We start from the raw sequence: 20,149 nt of genomic DNA on the forward strand, positions 1-20,149 counted from the left end.
CGTGGAGGCAGTGTTTCTGATTGTTTAACAAAACAAAGCAAAAAAGGAACGAAAACTAGAAATTAAGAAAATCCTTATCCACAAGATAAATTAGGAAAAAAAATAATAGGAGAGGAGGATAGACTTCTCAAATAAACCTTTCATTATAATTTTCACTATTGTAAACTATTTCGTGTTTTGCATAATCAAAATACAAAATGGGATCAACAAGGATGGATCTAAAACCTAAAATTTAATATGAACAGAAAAAAACCTGATCTTTACAATATTTCCAATGAATAATATAGCCACACCAGAGGGAAAATGAAAACAGTAAACAGTCCAATCACATCTCTACCACTGTTCTTTGACTCCATGTTACTCATATAAAGACAAAAGAACTACTAAGAAATCTTGAATTCTATTTCATGGGTTTGCTATTGACAGAATTATGGGTGCAGCAAATCTGATGCTAACTTGTGTGCATTGTGAGTGAGTAAATCAGGAAATAAACTGATGTTTGGGGAGTTATTCTTCTCACTGTGGAGCAGGGAGATAGAAATACGGAAGGAGGGAAGTCAAGGAAAAGCCCTGTGGGAATGAGCTGGGAAGAACCAGGAAGCCATGAAGTCCCCATGGTGCCCTGAGCTTGCTTTCTAGGTACTCAGCCCCAATAAAAGGAGCCAGTTTGGAGAAATAACTGACTCCAAGATAAGAAAAGAAAATACAAAATAAGCCTGGAACATCTTGTTCCAGAAAGTACAGAACTACTCAAAGACGGATGAGGTCATGTTAAACAGACACAGCCGGTCTGAAGTGGTTCCCCTGGCCAAATCTGGAATAATTTTGAGAATGAAAATAAATTATCATAGTAATGGGTTATAATTCACTGGATAAAATATTTTAAAATTCATGGGTCTGGAGATAGACAGCAAAAAAAAAAAAAAGTTTTTCCTTACTGTAGAATGCCAAATAATGGATGTAGAGGGGCTCCCTATTTTGCACCATAGGTAGTAAAAATTGACTTAGGCAAGAAACATCACTGGGTGCTAAAGTTATTAAGTGGTGGAACAAGATATTTACACACCAAGAAATTATGGTATTGGCACATTGCAAACCAGTGGAAAATGGAGGAACAATTTGCTGGAACTACTGGCATTATCCTCCAGTGGCTTCTCATTGCTCTTAGGATCAAGTCAAATGTTTTTAATACAACCTGAAAGATTTGACATAACAGCCCCACACCCACCTTCCCCACTCCCCAACCCACCACACCCTGCTCTCTCATACTACCTCTGTTCCAGCACACCCATAATTCTTAAATCCCCTGGTTTCCTCCTATGTCAGCTTCCTATTCTCCAATGTGGAGTACTTCTCTCTTTATTCTCCATCTAGGTAGCTCCTACTTTCTTTAGATCTCAGGCCACTATCATGGTAAAACTTCCTGACTCTTTAGAACCAGAACAAATTCCCTATTTGGAGGTATTCATATTAGCTCTTCTGTAGAACTTAAACCTCTTATAATTCTACATTAATGTAAGTCTTCCCTAGCTAGAATTTAATTTCCCTGAGGTTCAGAATCATTTAATCACCTTAGTATCTTACCACATTGGCCAAAATCCTGAGCCAATAGCCTTGATAAAGTAAGGGATGGCTTTCTACAGGATCAGCTATGGTACCAGCTAGGTGGCAACATCTTGTAAGGCTGGAAAATGTCTTTGAGGAAATGTTCTGTGCTCTCTATTATTCTGTGGTCTGGGCTATAAAAACTTACCTGTGACTACGGGTACTTACAAAGAAAAGAGATTTATTTTACTCACAGCTTTGAAAGCTGAAAGTCCAAACTGCACAGCACTACTTCTGGTGAGGGTCCCCTGGCTACATCACATTATGGTGGACTTCATGGCAGGAGCACATGTATAAGGGAAAGATCCTGTTGTAAGAGAGGAAGCCAGAGTGTGGGAGGAGCCAGTAATGACCTCTCACTAGGCTCCATTTCTAGGACCAAAACTCCAACATAGAAACCATTAAGGATCAAGTTTCATCCAAACCATAGCATGCTCTAAACCAGTCTCCAATTTATGAGGCTGTTTCTCCCATACCCATAATTCTTAAATCCAGGAATTAAAGTCTGGAAATTAACTCCTCTTACCCTTACACTCAGTACCATTAGCAAAATTTTTGCATATTATCCCTGGAACTTCAGACTGTTGCTCTAGAGGCCTTGTTTCCAAAGGGAGGAACATTTCTACCAAGGCATACAACAGTTATCTGAACTAGGAACAGACCATTGACCACCATGAATTCCTCATGCTAATGAATCTACAGGCAAAGAATGGGGTTACATGGGCTGAGATGATCTCTCTGACTATAATGTTGTTTCTACACACCGTGGATCAAAAAATATGTTTGGAATGAAGGAGGTCTTGCAGGGAATCTCTTAATGTTTAAACATCTTATGATTAAAGTCAATAGAGGGCTAGAGGGTGGAATACATGAGGCTCTAGGCTCAATCCCCAGCACCATAAAAATAGACGGATGGATATAGACAGAGAGATTTCGATGATGATGATAGATAGATAGATAGATAGATAGACAGACAGACAGATAGACAGACAGACAATGGAAAACTAGGCATGGCTACTAAGCATCTGACACTTTGGGATTGAAGGCCTGGGCTGCCCCACCAGGCTTTGTATTGGATTTGCTTGACCAGGCTAAACTATACTTTGCAGAATTCCTTTCCCTGTATGGGGGACCACAAGAGTCTCGTGGACTTTCAGAAGGCAGGAATGAAGCAGCAGGCTTTGCAGCGTATGAATTTTACTACTAAGATGTGGTTTACCACATGAGGCAGTGGCCAGGTCTGACATTGTTCCCCCTTTTTTGGATCTTTCTTCAGTTCCTCTGATTTCTGGGCCAAGCATGGGTTTTGCTGCATGGTGAAGAAGGGCACCAGGTGTTCTGCAAAACACCCACGTTATAAGGTTGGAAGTGGTGAGAACTGCCTAGAACACCAGCTTGCTGCTTCGGTCCCCTCTTGTCCTTGCTTACGCTCCTATTCTCAACTGCCTTGCAAATCTCAACCTCAGCTATCAGATTTGAAGGCAGTAGCATTACAAAGATCACGAATGGCTCTCAAAATAGCTCCTAAGTTCTCTACACCCCACTGATACTGAAGTCTCCTTTAAGAAAGTAAAATTTGAGCTATACCTCAAAGTTCTATTTCTCATGTGAAATTTGCTTTTTATGAATACACAAATCAATTGCTTTTGCTACCTTGCAACTATTTTTTTTTTTTGCTTCAGTTTTTCCCTCTTAGTGATAACGTTTAGAAGTCAAGTTCCCTTGACTGCCTTGTCATTGGTCATCAAATGGGCATGTTATTGACGATAACAGAACAACAACAGCTCTCTGAGTCTTGTCATACTTCCAGGGTGATTGTGAAGCTTCTAGAGGAGGGAAGACTAAGGATGTGTATGTAAACTGAAGAGAGGACCCTCACAATATGTGCACTGTTTGAATCTGGAAAGAGCATAAGACCATAAGACCATTGTATGTGAAGTTTAAGAGACAAGAATAGTTCTAACAACAAAACAAAACAAAGTATGTGTTATGTGCATGAAGAAGGTCTGAAAGAATATAGGTGAAAGTATAAACCATGATTTTCTCTGGATGATGAGATAATAGGTAATAAAAATTTTATTTTTTCTTTGTATTGCTAATGTTTTTTAAGGTTATTTTCCCTTACTTTTACAATTGCTATTTTTATTTTTTTTAATTTGTGCCTTTTTTTTAGTTCAAAAGCATTTAAAAATGTTCTCTGCTCCAGGAGTAAGAAGTTAAAATTTTAGGGAAGAAGAATCTAGTTGCACAGGGGAGTCTGGAGCATCCTTGGACTGTTTTGACGTTTCACCAGGTCTTGTCCAGCCCACTCTTCTCCTGCCATGAAATACTCCCACTATTTCACACAGACACCTGCAAAAGGCAGATTGAATCTGTTTTGGCAGCAAGTCTGGAAAAAAAAAAAAAAAGGAGGGTCCTTGCCAAAAAGGAGTTCAAATTCCTTCTGAGTTTGTTTTCCACTTCACTAGACTAGATGACAACCTGTCTTCTCCTCCCCAAGAATCTCCCTTAAGCTTGGGCATTTAGTCAGATCTCAGGTGTGAATCACTTGGAAGGAAATCATCCTGTGAATACTTATTTTTCCATATCAAAGATGTGTCAGACTCTGAATCAAGGGTTACTTCTGGTCCCTTAATAGCTCTAAGATTCTCCAGGAGTGGAGAGGATCAGAAAGTTGTCATGATGGATGGTGATGTGAGAACCAGGTGGGACAGTAAACCGAGTCCTGTCTATCATGGACAGAAGCATATTGGGAGCATACTAAATGCATTCCAGTGAAGAAAAAATGTGGAGAGTCTCTCAGCCTTTCCCAGAACACTCTCCTACTGAAGAGTAGTAGGTGAGCAAGCTTTAGTTTTAGACGGACATGATACCTTTATTTATTTATTTATTTATGTGGTGCTGAGGATCAAACCCAGTGCCTCCCACATGCTAGGTGAGCGCTCTACCACTGAGCCACAGCCCCAGCCCAAAAAGGAAAACTTTATTTGGGGGCTCACGGTTTCAGAGGTCTCAGTCTCTGAGGCTCCGGGCCCAAGGTAAGGCAGAACATCATGGCAGAAGAGTATGGTGGAGGAAGGCAGCTCAGGACATGGAATCAGGAAGCAGAGACAGCTCTACTCTCCAGGGACAAAATATAGACCCCAAAGGCACACCCCCAATGACACGCCTCCTCCAGTCACATCCTGCCTGCCTATAGTTACCACCCAGTTAATCCCAACAGAGGATTGATGCACTGATTAAGTCGGTTTCTCAAAATCATTTCATCTCCTAAACTTTCTCAAATTGACTCAACATGAGTTTTGGGGGACAACTAATATCTAAACCATAACACCCACTTAACTTGGACTCATAAAAATTATGGTTGGGCAAGTCACCTGATGTCTCTGTCTCCAAACACATGTTCTGCTTTGTTTTCTTTTAAGCCAGGTGATATTGTCACATAATACATCGGTGTTTTAAAAAGAACTTTTTTCTAGGTACAGTGCCTGTAATTTCATGAGTTCAGGAGGCTGAGGCAGAAAGATTGCAAGTTTGAGGCTGGCGTCAGCAATTTAGCAAGGCCCTACACAACTTAACAAGACCCTGTCTCAAAAAATAAAAAGGCTAGGTATGTAGCTCAGTGGTTGAGTGCCCCAGTTCAGCCCCTAGTACCAAAACAAAACAAAAACAAACAAAAAGAACACACAACTTTTTAACCATAGTAAAGACATTTATATCATTACCTCATATACACCTACATACATTCTAAAACATACAAAGAAAAACTTCCCAAAACAGAATATACTTTTCTTCTTTTTTCTCTCATCTTTTTTGTTATTGGGGATTGAACCCTGGCGTGCTTAACTACTGAACCACATCCCCAGTCTTTTTTTTTTTTTGAGACAGAGTCTTGCTAAGTTGTTTAGGACCTCATTGAATTGCTGAGGCTGGCTTTCAACTTGTGATCCTCCTGCCTCAGCCTCCAAGTCACAGGGATTACAGGCATATGTCACCAAGCCCAGCTCAGCATACCCTTTTTCTCATGTGCAAACAGATAATAACTGTTCTACTCTTTTTCTGCCCCCCCCCTTTTTTTTTTTTTGGAGGCGGGTTTCAACCCACTACATATTTTCACAACCCAATAATAGATGGAAACCCACCTACATCAATTATGTAATTTGCTTTAGGCAACTTTTTTTCTGAAATTAGCCTTTACATTTTCATAGGTTTATTTTAGACACAAAATTATCTTTTGATTAATATTTTCCAGTGCTTCTGTTATCAATACAAAAAGGTCAGAGAGTTTTTTCTGTTTGTCCACATTGCTAATAAGTTCCTTATTCCAACGAAACTTTCTCAATTTTTTATCATTAAGTGTATCATCTTGAATTCCTTGTGTAGAATCCTGGTTGCATGAATATTTCAGACATTGCATGTCTAAGTCATTAATATTTGTGGATTTAGGAAGCAGCAAAGCCTCTAAGGACTCCTAGGTAAAAATAGGCCTGAATACCAGTTGATCCTAAAATGAATAATCCCAGGGATCATATGGTATTAAATCGTATGGAATCTCCAAGGGACCATTTCCTCATCTCCAGATAAAACCATTTCATAGAGTCATTGGGAGGGTGATTTAAGGTATTCCTGAAAGAGGGCTGGATTAAGAGGGCACAATTTAAATTCATTTTGAGACAGGAGCAATTCATATTAGTGTCTTAAATGAAATCTTTTGTGTGGGACTAGGTCCTCCGGAAAGTAGAGACTGAAACAAGAATTAAGATCCTAAAAGTAAAAGCCAGGACAGGGAGAAGAGAAGGGAGGAGAACGTGGGAACAGAAAAGACATAAAGGCACACCAAGGGCTGTGTTCCATGCTGCCTGGGACTGATTCACTGCACATTGCCGAGAGACACAGCAAGTGTGCTTTGCTTGGGGACCTCTCTAAAAGGGTCACAAGGAACAACTGCACATGGAGCATCCTCTGAAGGAGGAAGTTGGGGGGCTGGGGCTGGGGCTCAGTGGTGGAGCGCTTGCCTCTCACATGTGAGGCACTGGGTTCGATCCTCAGCACCACATAAAAATAAATAAACAAAGTAAAGACACTGTGTCCACCTACAACTCAAAAAATGATGTGGGAATTGATTCACTCCACTTCCCCATTTCCTTTTGTTTTACCTTGCAAGAAGCTAATTCCTCTGTGCTTCCTGGTGTGGTTTCTAACCTTTGGCGGCTGCTCAGGAAGTCAGCTCTCTCCTATTTTGTGATGTTTCCTCGAGGCCTTAAAATGAAAAGCCAACCTGGCTGAAGTTGGGTACCACCAAGAGAGAGAACAACGGAGGCAACTGAAGATGGTACATAAAAAGGCACCAGGTGGGGCGGTCCATGTGCATAAAGGGCTCTTACTGGATTCATCTAAACTCCTCAGTTCATGACACACCACTATCATTGTGCTCCATGTTTGGCCAATTTTCCCTAAAATGATGTCATATAATAAAACGACATCTATGAATCCAACACCACACTGAGAACCAGAATACTGATAACTAATTACAGATATGCATCTGTGCGCACACTCATATGCAATAGGTACATACGCATTACACACATATATAGACATAAATGTAATATATACATACATATATGGACTATTTAGTTCTAGTTATCTTGAAATTTTAGAAATCAATGTTAGAAACATTCATTCACATTGATAGGTTCAGTTGTCTTGTAACTGACTTTCAGTGGTGTGTAGCATTCAATTGTACTGAAATGTGTCTAGTTATTCATACTTTGAACAATGGGCTTTTAGATTGTTGTCAATTTTCTTCTTCTCCTGTGAATAGTGATGCTGACATAGGAATGGAACCGTTGGATCCTAGGGCTTAAGAATATTCAACTTTATGAGATACTGCCCTATTCCTTTTCAAAGTGGTTGTGACAATTTATTCCTTCTCCAGAAATTTATGAGAGACTTTTCCATAACATGTTTCTAAAGGTTGATATTGGGTTTTTAATAATGATCAATTATAGCACAGTAAATAAATATTAAGTGAAATGAAATACACACATTTCAGACCCACAATGGAATGTTACACACAATAAAATGTTACACACCATTATAAAAATTATATATGTGATCAAATATATGCATTTCACGCCTATTCATTTTATATATAAATATGTAATTATATAAAAATATATAATTTAAAACACATACAGCTTCTTTGCAGCAAAGGAAATGATCAACAGCGTGAAGAGAGAGCCTACAGAATGGGAAAAAATCTTTGCCACTCACACCTCAGGTAAGGCATTAATTTCCAGGATATACAACAACAAAAACAAATAATCCAATCAATAAATGAGCAAAGGAACTAAACAGATACGTTTCAAAAGAAGAAATATGAAAAAATGTTCAACAAATACATGAAAAAATATTCAACATCTCTTGCAACTAGAGAATTGCAAATTAAAACTACACTGAGATTTCATCTCACTCCAGTCAGAATGGCAATTATTTAGAATACAAGTTACAGATAAATGTTGGTGAGGATGTGGGGGGAAAAGGTACTCATACATTGCTGGTGGGGCTGCAAATTGGTGCAACCACTCTGGAAAGCAATATGGAGATTCCTCAGAAATTTTGGAATGGAACCACCATTTGACCCAGTTATCCCACTCCTTGGTGTATATCTAAAGGATTTAAAATCAGGATACTGCAGTAATGCAGCTACATCAATGTTTTTAGCAGCTCAATTCATAATAGTTAAGCTATGAAACCAACCTAGGTGCCCTTCAACAGATGAATAGATTAAAAAAATGTGATATATATATACAATGGAAAATTACTTGGCCTTAAAGAAGAATGAAATGATGGCATTTGCAGGTAAATGGATGGAGTCGGATAATATCATGCTAAGTGAAATAAGTCAAATCCCAAAAATCCAAAGGCTGAGTGTTTTCCCTGATAAGCAGATACTCATTCATAATGCAGGTGTGGGGGTGGAGGAACTTTGGATTGTTATATTGCTAGGATCAGAAAGATAATTTTAAAATGGACTGCTTTTATGCTTTTTGTATTTATCTAAATTTTATCTTAATTTTTAACATTTCAGCTCTCGATCCCCAAACTTTGACTAGCAAATTTTGTTTGGAAGAAAACATGTGCCATTTATTTGTGAGTCAGAACAATGTGATCTAGTCTAGGTCAACAATGTCCACAGATGAAACACAGGTGTGTCCTGCGGATGAGACAGTCGCCCTGTGCAATATGGTAGCAGGAGCCACTGTTGGCTATTGAGCACCGGAAACGTGGCTAGTGCAACTAGGGATTGAAATTTTTATTTTTTTTTAGTGACTTTTAAATTAGATCTAAATTGCCACATGAGCTAGAGTCTATGTATTGGACAGCACAGTTTTAGGAGTTTTGGGTGTGTGTGTGTGTGTGTGTGTGTGTGTGTGTGTGTGTGTTTCCATTGTAATGACGATGTTACTCCATCCGTTAGTCCAAGGACAGACAGCTCAGAACAGAGCTTTTCAGCTGACATTGGAAATAAACTTTTGTTTTAAACCACTGAGATTTTTTTCCTGCATTAAAATCTAGCCTACCCTACCTGATGGAGGAGTAATTAGATAAGAGCTTTGGTGGAAAGGTTGGAACTCAGTTTCTCTGCCCAGTGGTAGAGAAGTGGTGGTCGAGTGCCACATGCACAGATACTGTCCCTCGACTGCCGCCCTCCTGGCACCTACATTACAGTCTCTCCAGGCCTGAGCACTGCAATGAGAGTAAAGCTCAGGCACTTGGCCATTTTATGATCTAACTTGAATTAATTGTGGGAAACATATCCCAGCCCTTGAACTCCAGTTCTGTTGTCTGTAAGTGGCATAATGGTAGACCTTAATTGATGGAGCCGTCATGGGGACTAAAATAATGTACATGAATTGAGTGACACAGAGTATATTCTTGGGAAGACTGGGTATCTCATTCTCTTGTTCTTATATTGCTGTTCTCATTTATGTTCACAGAGGCGCAAAACGTCATGTGTCATGGACAATCTGTGCGATCATCACAAATTCTGACAGTTGTCTGACCTTAAGTGAATTATTTAGTCTCTCTCAGCTTATTCATTTCCAAAACAGAGAGTAACATGGAGTTGCAGTGAGGGTTAAGTGAGATGGTGGATAAAGGGCCTGACACAGCAGGAGTTGAACACGTGTCCTTCCCCTGATCTGCCCTCACAGCTGCATTTCCTCACTCCCTTCTCACCAGTCTACTTCACCTGGTCATAGGTGGTGGGGCGATTTCCAGCTACAGTAATGACATCTAAGCCATTCCACGCTCACCACACCCTGCCACCCTGCCAAAGTTGACAAAGGTAAGCAGTAGTAAAAATGGACATCAGGGCCACCGTTTAGCCAGCCTTGAGGGAACAGCAAAGATGTCTCTTGAATTTCCAAGGTATATGATGGAGAAAATGCCATGGGAATGAGTAGGGTCAGCCTGACCTGGCACAGCTACTCCTTGAGAGAAAGAATGGGGACACATCTCTTTGGTGGCGGTGGGTGATGATAGTGAGAAGACCTTGAAGAGAAAACCCAGAGAAGGTGGTGGAACTCCAGGTCCAACCTCCAGAGAGGCTGCTAAACGTCATGCAATTCCACAGTGTGAGAGGATTTGTGGGTCTGTCTAAAAAAGAAGGTGTGGAAAGTTCTGCTCACGGGTGGAACTCTTATAAGCTGGAAGGGGCTAAAGAGAAATAAAAGACAAATAGAATGTGCAATCCTCAACAGGATCCCGGAACAGAAAGAGGACATATTTTAGTCAGCTTTTTCACTGCTGTGACTAAAAGACACAACCAGAACAACTGTAGAGGAGGAAAAGTTTATAGGAGGGCTCATGATTTCAGAGGTCTCCGTCCATAGGAGACTGGCTCCCATTCCTCAGGGCTCAAGGTGAGGCAGAACATCATGGTGGAAGATATGGGGGAGGAAAGTGGCTGACATGAGGATCAGGAAGCAGAGACAGACTCCACCAGCCAGATACAAAATATATATCCCAAAGCCACGTCCCCCAATGCCCACCTCCCCCAGTCACACCCTACGCACCTTCAGCTACCACTCAATTAATCCCATCAGGGGATCAATTCACTGATTGGGTTAAGGCTTTCACAACCCAATCACTTCTCCTCTGAACCGTCTTGCATTATCTCACATGGGAGCCTTTGGGGGACACCTCATATCCAAACCATAACAGGACAATAGTTGAAAAACTGATTTAACTGAAGTCTGCGTTTTAGTTAACACTGTAATACTGATTTTAATTCAATTCTCCTGGTTTTGATACTTGCACTGTGATTATGTAAGGTGTTAGCATAATGGGAAGGTTACTTGGGGCCAACCCTACCATTGGGAATAAATGAATAAAAAGCTGGAATAAATGATGAGGTATAATTTGCAGGCAGCAAATGCACAAATTTTAAATACAGAGTTCAATGTATTTATGCATATGTAATATACCCATGTGACATCCCCTCACATTTTTAACCCAGATTAAGCAGACCATACCCCTCAACTTCAAAGCATAAGTCCATAGTATTAGCAGTCAAGACAGAGGTTACCAGTGGTTGGGAAAAATGGAGTAGTGATTAGGAGGGCAATCTATGGAGTCTTCTGGGGCCCTGGTAACATTTTTTTCCTGACCCAGGTGTAGGTTATTGGGTTGGGCTTATTATTTTTTTTTTGATAATTCACTGAGCTGTACACTTATTTGTGTATTTTTTCCTACAAGTGGGTTATCTTTTATTAGAAAATGTATTTTTCAATTATTTCAGTGAATTTGTTTAAAAAGAAAGATGAGATGGAGATTCACATACAGCATGACTCAGGGAACTGAGCAGTGGCAATCCTTTTAAAGTCCTTGAGCGCTCCTAGGCACTGGAATTTGCTCCTGGGCTATGATTCTCTGTCCCTTAGAGAATTCCACTGTCCCTTAGAGAACCCTCTAAGGAACAGTGTCCCCAAGTGGCTTATGGGCTATCACAGTGTAGTTCATCTGCACAGATTCAGCATTACAAGTGAAAGGATGACTGCTTTAGCAGAACAAGGCTGGCATTTAGAAGGGACTTTGTTCTTTTCTAAACCAAAGATCAGGAGTCTTTGATCTAAGCTGAGTAAGTCTAAGTTCATGTTACAAGTCCAGGAATGAACAGATTTCAAGAGAATCCTTATGGATGAGGATTGGCAATTTCTTTCTTTCTTTCTTTCTTTCTTTCTTTCTTTCTTTCTTTCTTTCTTTCTTTCTTTCTTTCTTTCTCCTTCTTTTAGTTATACATGGGCACAATATCTTTATGTTGTTGATTTATTTTTATGTGGTGCTGAGGATCGAACCCAGTGTCTCACATGTGCAAGGCAAGCGCTCTGCCACTGAGCCACAACCTAGCCCTTATTGTCTGTCTTTATCATTAAAATGGGAACAATTGCATTTACATTTCACTTAAGGATATTGTAACTTTTTTTTTCACTGAATCAGTTGCAGCAGTAGCTGTGATCCTATAACTACTTGCTTTGTTTTAGAAGTTGAGAAAAACGGGTAAGCCTTAAAAAAAAAATCAAAACAAAGTTTTAACATTCGATGTGTTTAAAATTAAAATTTTATTTTAAAACTAAGCAAACACTGAAAAACACCAGGGGGCAGTATTTCATAACCTTATGAAGGAAAAGTACTGAGTAAGTGGGCTTTCTTTTGTACAGCCTCATAGATGGAGAATAGACCTCCTTACAGAGTGTGTTTTATCTAATAAGGAAACAAAGTCCAAATACCTCAAAGAAATCACCCTAAATTAATTTAAATCCCAAAGTTCAAGAGCAGCAAAGCAGGACACTTGTTAGTGCTTCTCGACTGTCAATTAAGTGTTTTTTCAACCCTGTATTATCATATTCTCTCCCTTGGTCACTTGCTGATGGTGACTGACTTTTTACCAAAAGACCCATGGACACCAAGCTTGACACCTTGTCACTGAAGATGCGTAGTTAATTTGAGCAAAACATGAATCAACTTCCAGAACAGAAAGAGGCTCCCAGTGTAATTCTGCATTAATCCTCAACATAAAGGAGGTCTGAAGGGAATGGGTTAGATGATAAGCATTCCAAAATGTTTTACAAATATTAAAGCTGTGTCCTTTAATTTCTCCCTTGAATCATATTTTATTGTATTCTCTCGCCTCTGAGGATGAGCCATTCTAAAGCCTCAGGGTGACAGATATGGTGCACTTGCCCTCTTTAGAAAGACAAGAAAATGAGGCTGTCTGGGGACAGAAAATGAGGGTCTTTATCAATAGAGCCTGGTACTATCTATATAAAGATAGGCCTGGTGGACTCATTTCCAGAGTTTCTGAAGCTTCTCTCCCTTCCCATAACAAGCAGGCCAAGAGGTTTGCAGGTCCTTGCTTAAAGATGACCCTGGAGTCCAGGAAGTAAGAGAAAAATGTCACCTTTTTTTGTGGGGAGAAGTTTAATAGAAAGAAAGACAAAAGATGAAGTGATCAGCATGCTTGCCCTGTCGCCTGCTCTCTGGGATAAAGTCTGCGGCCTGGAGAAGAAAGCCTAGGGGAAGAGAAAGTTCTCTCCTCCTCCTCCTCAGTCAGACCAAGGAAGCAACATCCACTTCCCAGGCCGCCCAACCATGTGACAACCACAACACAGTAAATCGGACAGTGCATCGTGGTTGGCAGAGTGAATGACTTTGAGCCTCCCTAGGTAATTCTCTGCTCCTGAGGTTCCTGGGATCTCGGAAGGCAGCAAGGTAGAGAGGGAGAACCTACATACCCACGACACGCCCACTGTGGCAAAGATTGAGGCTGCTGCCCACCATCCTCGGGACGAGGCAGGTCCTGCAAGTGGACAGCAGAGCCGGGGGCTGGGTGGAAGACAGGGTGGAAGCCAGGGAATCTGTAGGGCCAGAAATAGCCAAAGTGAGACCAGACTGCCAAAGACCAACCCGGACCTTCGCCAGGCAGAGAGAAAATGGATTACAGACGACAACAACTACAGCCTATTTAAAGGCTGAAGTTGAAGAAATGGCCTCCCACTTGGACCAAATTCCTTTTTCTTTTTCTTTTTTTCTTTTTCTTTCTTTCTTTCTTTCTTTCTTTCTTTCTTTCTTTCTTTCTTTCTTTCTTTCTTTCTTTCTTTTTTTTATGAGTTAACATCAGATTATTTATTTTGCTTACACAAAATAAGGACAAGGGAACTTCACTATTTCGCCAGTTGAGAATGGATGTTCTCCCCCCAATCTAGATTTCTCTTGGAGGACTAGATGTGTCAGCTTGGTTTGATTGACACCATGGTTTTTTTTTCCCCTGGAATATTGTCTCTGTTGAAAAACTGGCTTCACAAAGAAAGTGGCAGCAGGAAAATTTCAGAATCCAAAGCTTAAAAATAAGTCTTGGGCAGTGTGGGGTTATTTTCTGTCTCTGGGGGGGATCATCCAGTGTCTGAGGCCTGGGGACAGAGGCAAAGTCCCCAGCCGCCCATCCAGGAGATGTCACTCTCATTAGCGTCTGGTGTCCTGACCTGTGCTCACCCAGGATGACAGTGGGTAAGGAGCAGCAGGTCACAGGGGCCCCCTGACCCTCTGGGAAACAGAGCTCTCCCTGGGTAGAACCCGAGGCTGAGAGTCAACCGCCAGGGGAGAATCAATGACTGTCCCCGCCTGTAGTCCCTGAGGTCCTGGGGCAGGGATGTAGGAGGCACCTAGTGTCATAAGACGTCCCCATCCCCAGCCAGGCTGGGCGCTTGGCTAAGGGCGGAGAAAGACAGTGGCCTGGCCCCTGCTCCTGGTCTCACTTCCTCCCCGGCACCGCTTGGAAGGGGAGGAAGTGACACCCAGGGGAAGGCAGGGAAGTGAGGCCATCGTCACATTCAAGTTCAGGGTGTGACAGCTCAGTCTGCCTCCCAACAGGCCCCATACTCAGCTCCCCTTTATGGGCCACGTCCCTTCTGAGAGTCACACCCTGCCCTTTATAGGCACAAGGACCCAGAAGTTCCAGGGACACGTCCATGTTTAGGCCCTCGGATCTGGAAGTGCCTCAAGGGTCTATGTTTAGGCTTCGGGATCCGGAAGTTCCTCAGACATCCATGTTTAGGCCTAAGATCCGGATCCAGAAGTTTCAAAGGTGCACGTCCATGTTTAGTTGCCCAGATCCGGAAGTTCCTTGGACGCACATCTATGTTTAGGCGTAGCATCCAGAAGTGCCTCAGGTGCACATCCATATTTAGGCTCTAGGATCCGGAAGTTCCTCAGTGTCCATGTTTAGGCCCCCCGGATCCGGATGTTCCTGAGGCGCACATCCATATTTAGGCCCCCAGATCCGGAAGTTCCTCAGATGCACGTCCATTTTTGGGCCCTTGGATCGGGAAGTTCCTCAGTCTTCCATGTTTAGGCCCCCGGACCCGGAAGTTCCTCAGGTGCATGTCCATTTTTAGGCCCCCAGGTCTGGAAGTTCCTTAGGTACATGTCCATCTTTGGACCCTCGGATCTGGAAGTGCCTCAGGCATCCATGTTTAGGCCCTCGGATCCGGAAGTTCCTCAAGCACACGTCCATGTTTAAGCCCCTGGATCCGGAAGTTCATCAGTCCTCCATGTTTAAGCCGTAGCAACCGGAAGTTGCTGAGGCACACATCCATGTTTATGTCCCAGGATCCGGAAGTTCCTCAGGCGCTCGTCCATGTTTAAGCCCTTGGTCCGGAAGTTCCTCAGCATCCATGTTTAGGCTCTAGGATCCAGACCCAAATTCCTTTTTTAAGTCATAGCAGGACAGCACCGCTGCTTCCTGAGGGTGCCTATTAGTCTATCTCTTTTATTCTACTGAATTTACTAATAGTTTCTTTATGTCCTTACTTCACTAGGGACCTGATATCAAGTCCCTGGTGTAGTGAGACAGAAAACAGCTTGCATGGCATTGGTCTCAAAAACTTTTGTTGGGCTGGGGATGTGGCTCAAGCGGTAGCGCGCTCACCTGGCATGCGTGCGACCCGGGTTCGATCCTCAACACCACATACAAACAAAGATGTTGTGTCTGCTGAAAACTAAAAAACAATAAATAAATATTAAAAAAAAAAAAAAAACTTTTGTTAATTCCCAGATATTATCCTAAACTTCTGCACCCCAGAGCATTTTCACCCCTTATGGAAAGTGCCTTGTGTATCTGACATGCTGCCCGGGAGGTCAAAAGGAAGCCATCGGTCCTCCAGTGTTTGGGAAGCCTTCGCCCTGACATCCAGCCATCACTTCTAACTCATCCACCCAGGGTGCATCATGCGCTCCTGATAGCAGGACTCCTGGCGCCCTGCCCATGCACACCCCGTGCCCAGTGAAATGAATAGTCATCAGCATGTAATTAGACCTTTGCTCTGAACCCCCTGCCATTGTTCTGAGGAGCTTCAGCAGTGATAAGGATAATTCCACAAGAAACATCTCAGGAGACTACAAAGAACTCATCTTCTGAATCTCTTCTTGCCAGGTTTACCTAAAACAAAACAAGGGGTGCCTGTAGGTCTAAGGCTCTGGGGTCACTCCCTCCACTGGTAGAGCTCCTGGGGGGTAGAAGAGATTTGATAATGGTTAGTTGGATTTATGGATGATAACTTGGCCACACCTCCTGAGATCAGATTCCATCTCTGCCACTTACTGAATGACTGGAAACTTGCTTATCCCATGAAGTCCCAAGTGTGTCATTCTGTGATCATTTCAACCAAGTTGACTCAGGTGCATTCACATAGGTTGGAAACCATAATCTAGAGCACATATATCAATTTAAATAATCACATTATAATTATAATATAACCTGATTATATTATGCTGAATATCATACAATTATCTGATATATTCTATTCTATATTTAAGTTTTTATCTCACATCTGGGATGATGAGACAGAACAGGTGAACTTTTCTGTCCTCAGCATCCTCATCTGTATAATGAGGAGAGTGACACCACCTACCTTAGAGGGTCGTTGCAAGGATTAAATGTGAAAGGAAGAAAAAGAGAAGAAGGCAGGAAGGAAGGAAGGAAGAAGCATGTGGTGCCTGACACAGAGAAAGGAAAGAAAATATATATTATGATTATTGGCTTAATGGTGTTAGTTTTAGTAAAGAGGGAAAATTAAAATTTTTCTTTTATTTTAATTTATTTTTTTGATGCTGGGGATCAAACCCAGGCTCTTGTGACTGATAAGCATGTGTTCTATCATTTGGCTACATCTCCAGCCCCTAAATAACTCTAGAAGCCAATGTATGTTCGTATCCAGATAGACTTTGATTAGTACAAAATTGCCTTTAATTTCTATTTACTGGCCTAGATTCTAAACCCTAGCCTGCTAAACAGCCAAGTCTGAATATATTGACATGATTCATTCTACCCTTGTCTTCAGGAAGAATTGTCACAATATTCTTGGTAAGTTGCCCCAGTGAGACTGTACCTAGGACTAACGTGGCAAGCGGCAGCAGCACTCAATGGGAGAATCCTCACCTTCAGAAGACACTGAGGCCCCGGTTCACAGGGATTATAAACGGGTGGGTTGAGGAGGGTCCTGGGTCTTCAGAGGTGTTTCATTTCACTTAAGCCTGTGGTTTTGTTTTATTTTGTTTTGATACAAACATTAGTGGAGTTGGAATGTCTTAGAAGGAGCAGGCATTTTAGGGCTCACGCAGCCCTTCCTCCCACTGCCTCAGCCCTGTGTCTTCCCACATGTCCATATCCGCCTGCTATTAAAGCTTTTGTGTTTACCTAAAACAAAATAAAACAAACAAAAAAAATACATGACCTGGGGCCGAGAGAAGTTTTCAAACTAGTCTCTTTCTTGCAAAAGACCATCGTCCCTCCTTCCTCACCACCGCAGAAGACACACACAAGAGATTCACCAACTGCCCAATCTGCCCTTCCCTCTTTCCTCTTCACAGTTCCCCTTCAGCTCACCAGCCAGGTGGCAGGCTGCATTCAGCAGAGGAGAGGCGTCTCCACAGACCTTTCCAATGTTTCTTGCCTTTGAAATAGATAAGACGAATTCCTTGCTTCTTTTGGTAATTCTTAAACAAGGTGATTGTTGGTTTGGTATTGGCCTAAGTGGACCATGTGGCCATAGATAGATCCAGACTTTCAGGTGTTTTCTGATTCACTGGGAAGCCATAGGGCAAAGACAACCTCTAGCTGCCAGCTACACGGAAGACACTTCTAAATTTTAGGACACTACTTTGGCATTCCATGCTTTTTTCAGATAGAGCAAAAAAGCTCTTGATGATACTATTTTATATTTTTGTACTTATGTATCATGAGTCATGTCAAGTTCCCTGAAACTGAACTGCTACAATCATTGAAAATTTAGACATTTCTTCTACCTTTTAATACCTATGTTCAATTATGTATTCCAAGTTTAAGAGTTTGAGGGATTTTATTTGTTTTGGTACTGGGGATTAAACCTGGGAACACTTAACCACTGAGCCACATCCCCAGTCCTTTTTTTTTTTAATATTTTATTTAGAGCTAGGGTCTCACTAAGTTGCTTAGGGCCCTGCTAAATTTCTGAGGCTGTCTTTGAACTTAGGATCCTCCTGCCTCACTCTCCTGAATCACTGGGATCACAGGCAAGTATCACCACACCCGGTGTGAATGTTATCTACTTTAAATAGGCAAGGTCTTTCTGTTCCATAAATCTATTCATAATGATTCATAAAGAGATTTTTTAACTTGGGACACTTTGAAATAACAACAGAACCCGTTGTTCTTCCTTGATGAGCAGATGAGACAATGAAAATTCTTAGCACCAGGTCTGGTCCACAGGAACTAATCAACTAGAGTAGGAAGAATCAGGAATTCATGCAGAACAGGATTTCTTGGCTACAGAACTATTGAAGTTTGGGACTAGATAATTCTTTGTGGTATGCAGGGCTGGAGGTGTTGCCTTGTGTACTGCAGAATGTTTAGAAACTATATTAATGTTTGACCCACATGGCACCAAAGTTCTTAAATCCTGCATTACTGACATAACAAGCCGAATCACTCCACTTTGGAGCACTGTCCTGTACATTATAAAATGTTTAGCTGTGTCCCTATGTCCACCAGTTGCTCATAGTACCTAGTTGTAATAACCAAATATCATTCCATATACTGCCAAATATCCCTGGAAAGCAAAAGCAGTCCCACTTGAGAACCACTGGTGGAGAACCTGGGCTTTGAGTCTTTTAATTACTTCTTCTATAAAACATTGAACAAGTTTCCCTCCGAGGGAAAGGTGTCTGAACCTCCCTGATGCTATATTTTATTGCAGCTACCTGGTTACTGTCCACCTGACCCACCAGAACAAAAAAGCTCCAGGAAGGTACTCTTGTCTGCTGTGCCCACAGGGGGCAAATCACCACGGACATAGCCGATGTTCAGTAAAAACCTGTCTAAATGAATTCACGAAATAACATTTTTTTCTGCAGTCCCTATCTACTAGCTAATAGGTCATAAGGTTCCTACAGGCTCCATAGGTTCAACTAGGTCTGTGGAAAGTATCTCCCCTCCCTCCCATCCCTAATATAAACTCTTCTCTCAAGAGAACCTATTGTTGCAAAATAGTAAGATCTTCTCCCGAGCACAAGTGATAGGATAGGGGTCTGAAAAGAGTAAAATGGGATCCTAGTTTCCAGGGTCATTCATAGGGACCTGAGAGTTCTTTCAGATCAAACTGGATCCAAAGCAGGATCCAACGTAGCTTTAAAATTCTCTGCATCAAGGATACAAAATCAACACCCATAAATCAAAGGCATTTCTGTATTTCAGTAACAAATCCCCTGAAAGGGAAATGAGGAAAACTACCCCACTTACAATAGCATCAAAATAAATAAAATACTTGGGAATCATCTTAACAAAAGAGGTGAGAGACCTCTACAATGATAACTACAGAATGCTAAAGAAAGAAATTAAAGAAGACCTTAGAAGATGGAAAAATCTAACTGGTTCTTGGATAGACAGAATTAATATTGCCAAAATGATCATACTACCAAAAGCACTATACAGATTTAATGCAATTCCAATTAAAATCCCAATGACATTCCTCATAGAAATAGAAAAATCAGCCATGAAATTCACTTGGAAAAATAAGAGACCCAGAATAGCTAAAGCAATCATTACAGGAAGAGTGAAGCAGGTGGCATCACTATACCAGACCTTAAACTGTACTACAAAGCAATAGTAACAAAAACAGCACCAAAATAGACTGGTAGACCAATGGTACAGAATAGAGGACACAGAGACTAACCCTCCTATTACAGTTATCTTATATTTTACAAAGGTGCCAAAAACGTACATTGGAGAAAAGATAGCCTCTTCAACAAATGGTGCTGGGAAAACTGGAAATTCATATGTAGTAAAATGAAATTAAGCCCCTATCTCTCAGCATGCATAAAACTCAACTCAAAATGGACTAAGGACTTAGGATAAAACCAGAGACCCTGTGTCTAATAGAAGAAAAAACAGGCCCAAATCTCCATCATGTGGGATAAGGCCCCAACTTCCTTAATAAGACTCAATCAA

This window comes from Urocitellus parryii, chromosome 7 (assembly GCF_045843805.1).
Source record: "Urocitellus parryii isolate mUroPar1 chromosome 7, mUroPar1.hap1, whole genome shotgun sequence".
Classification (NCBI taxonomy): Eukaryota; Metazoa; Chordata; class Mammalia; order Rodentia; family Sciuridae; genus Urocitellus; species Urocitellus parryii.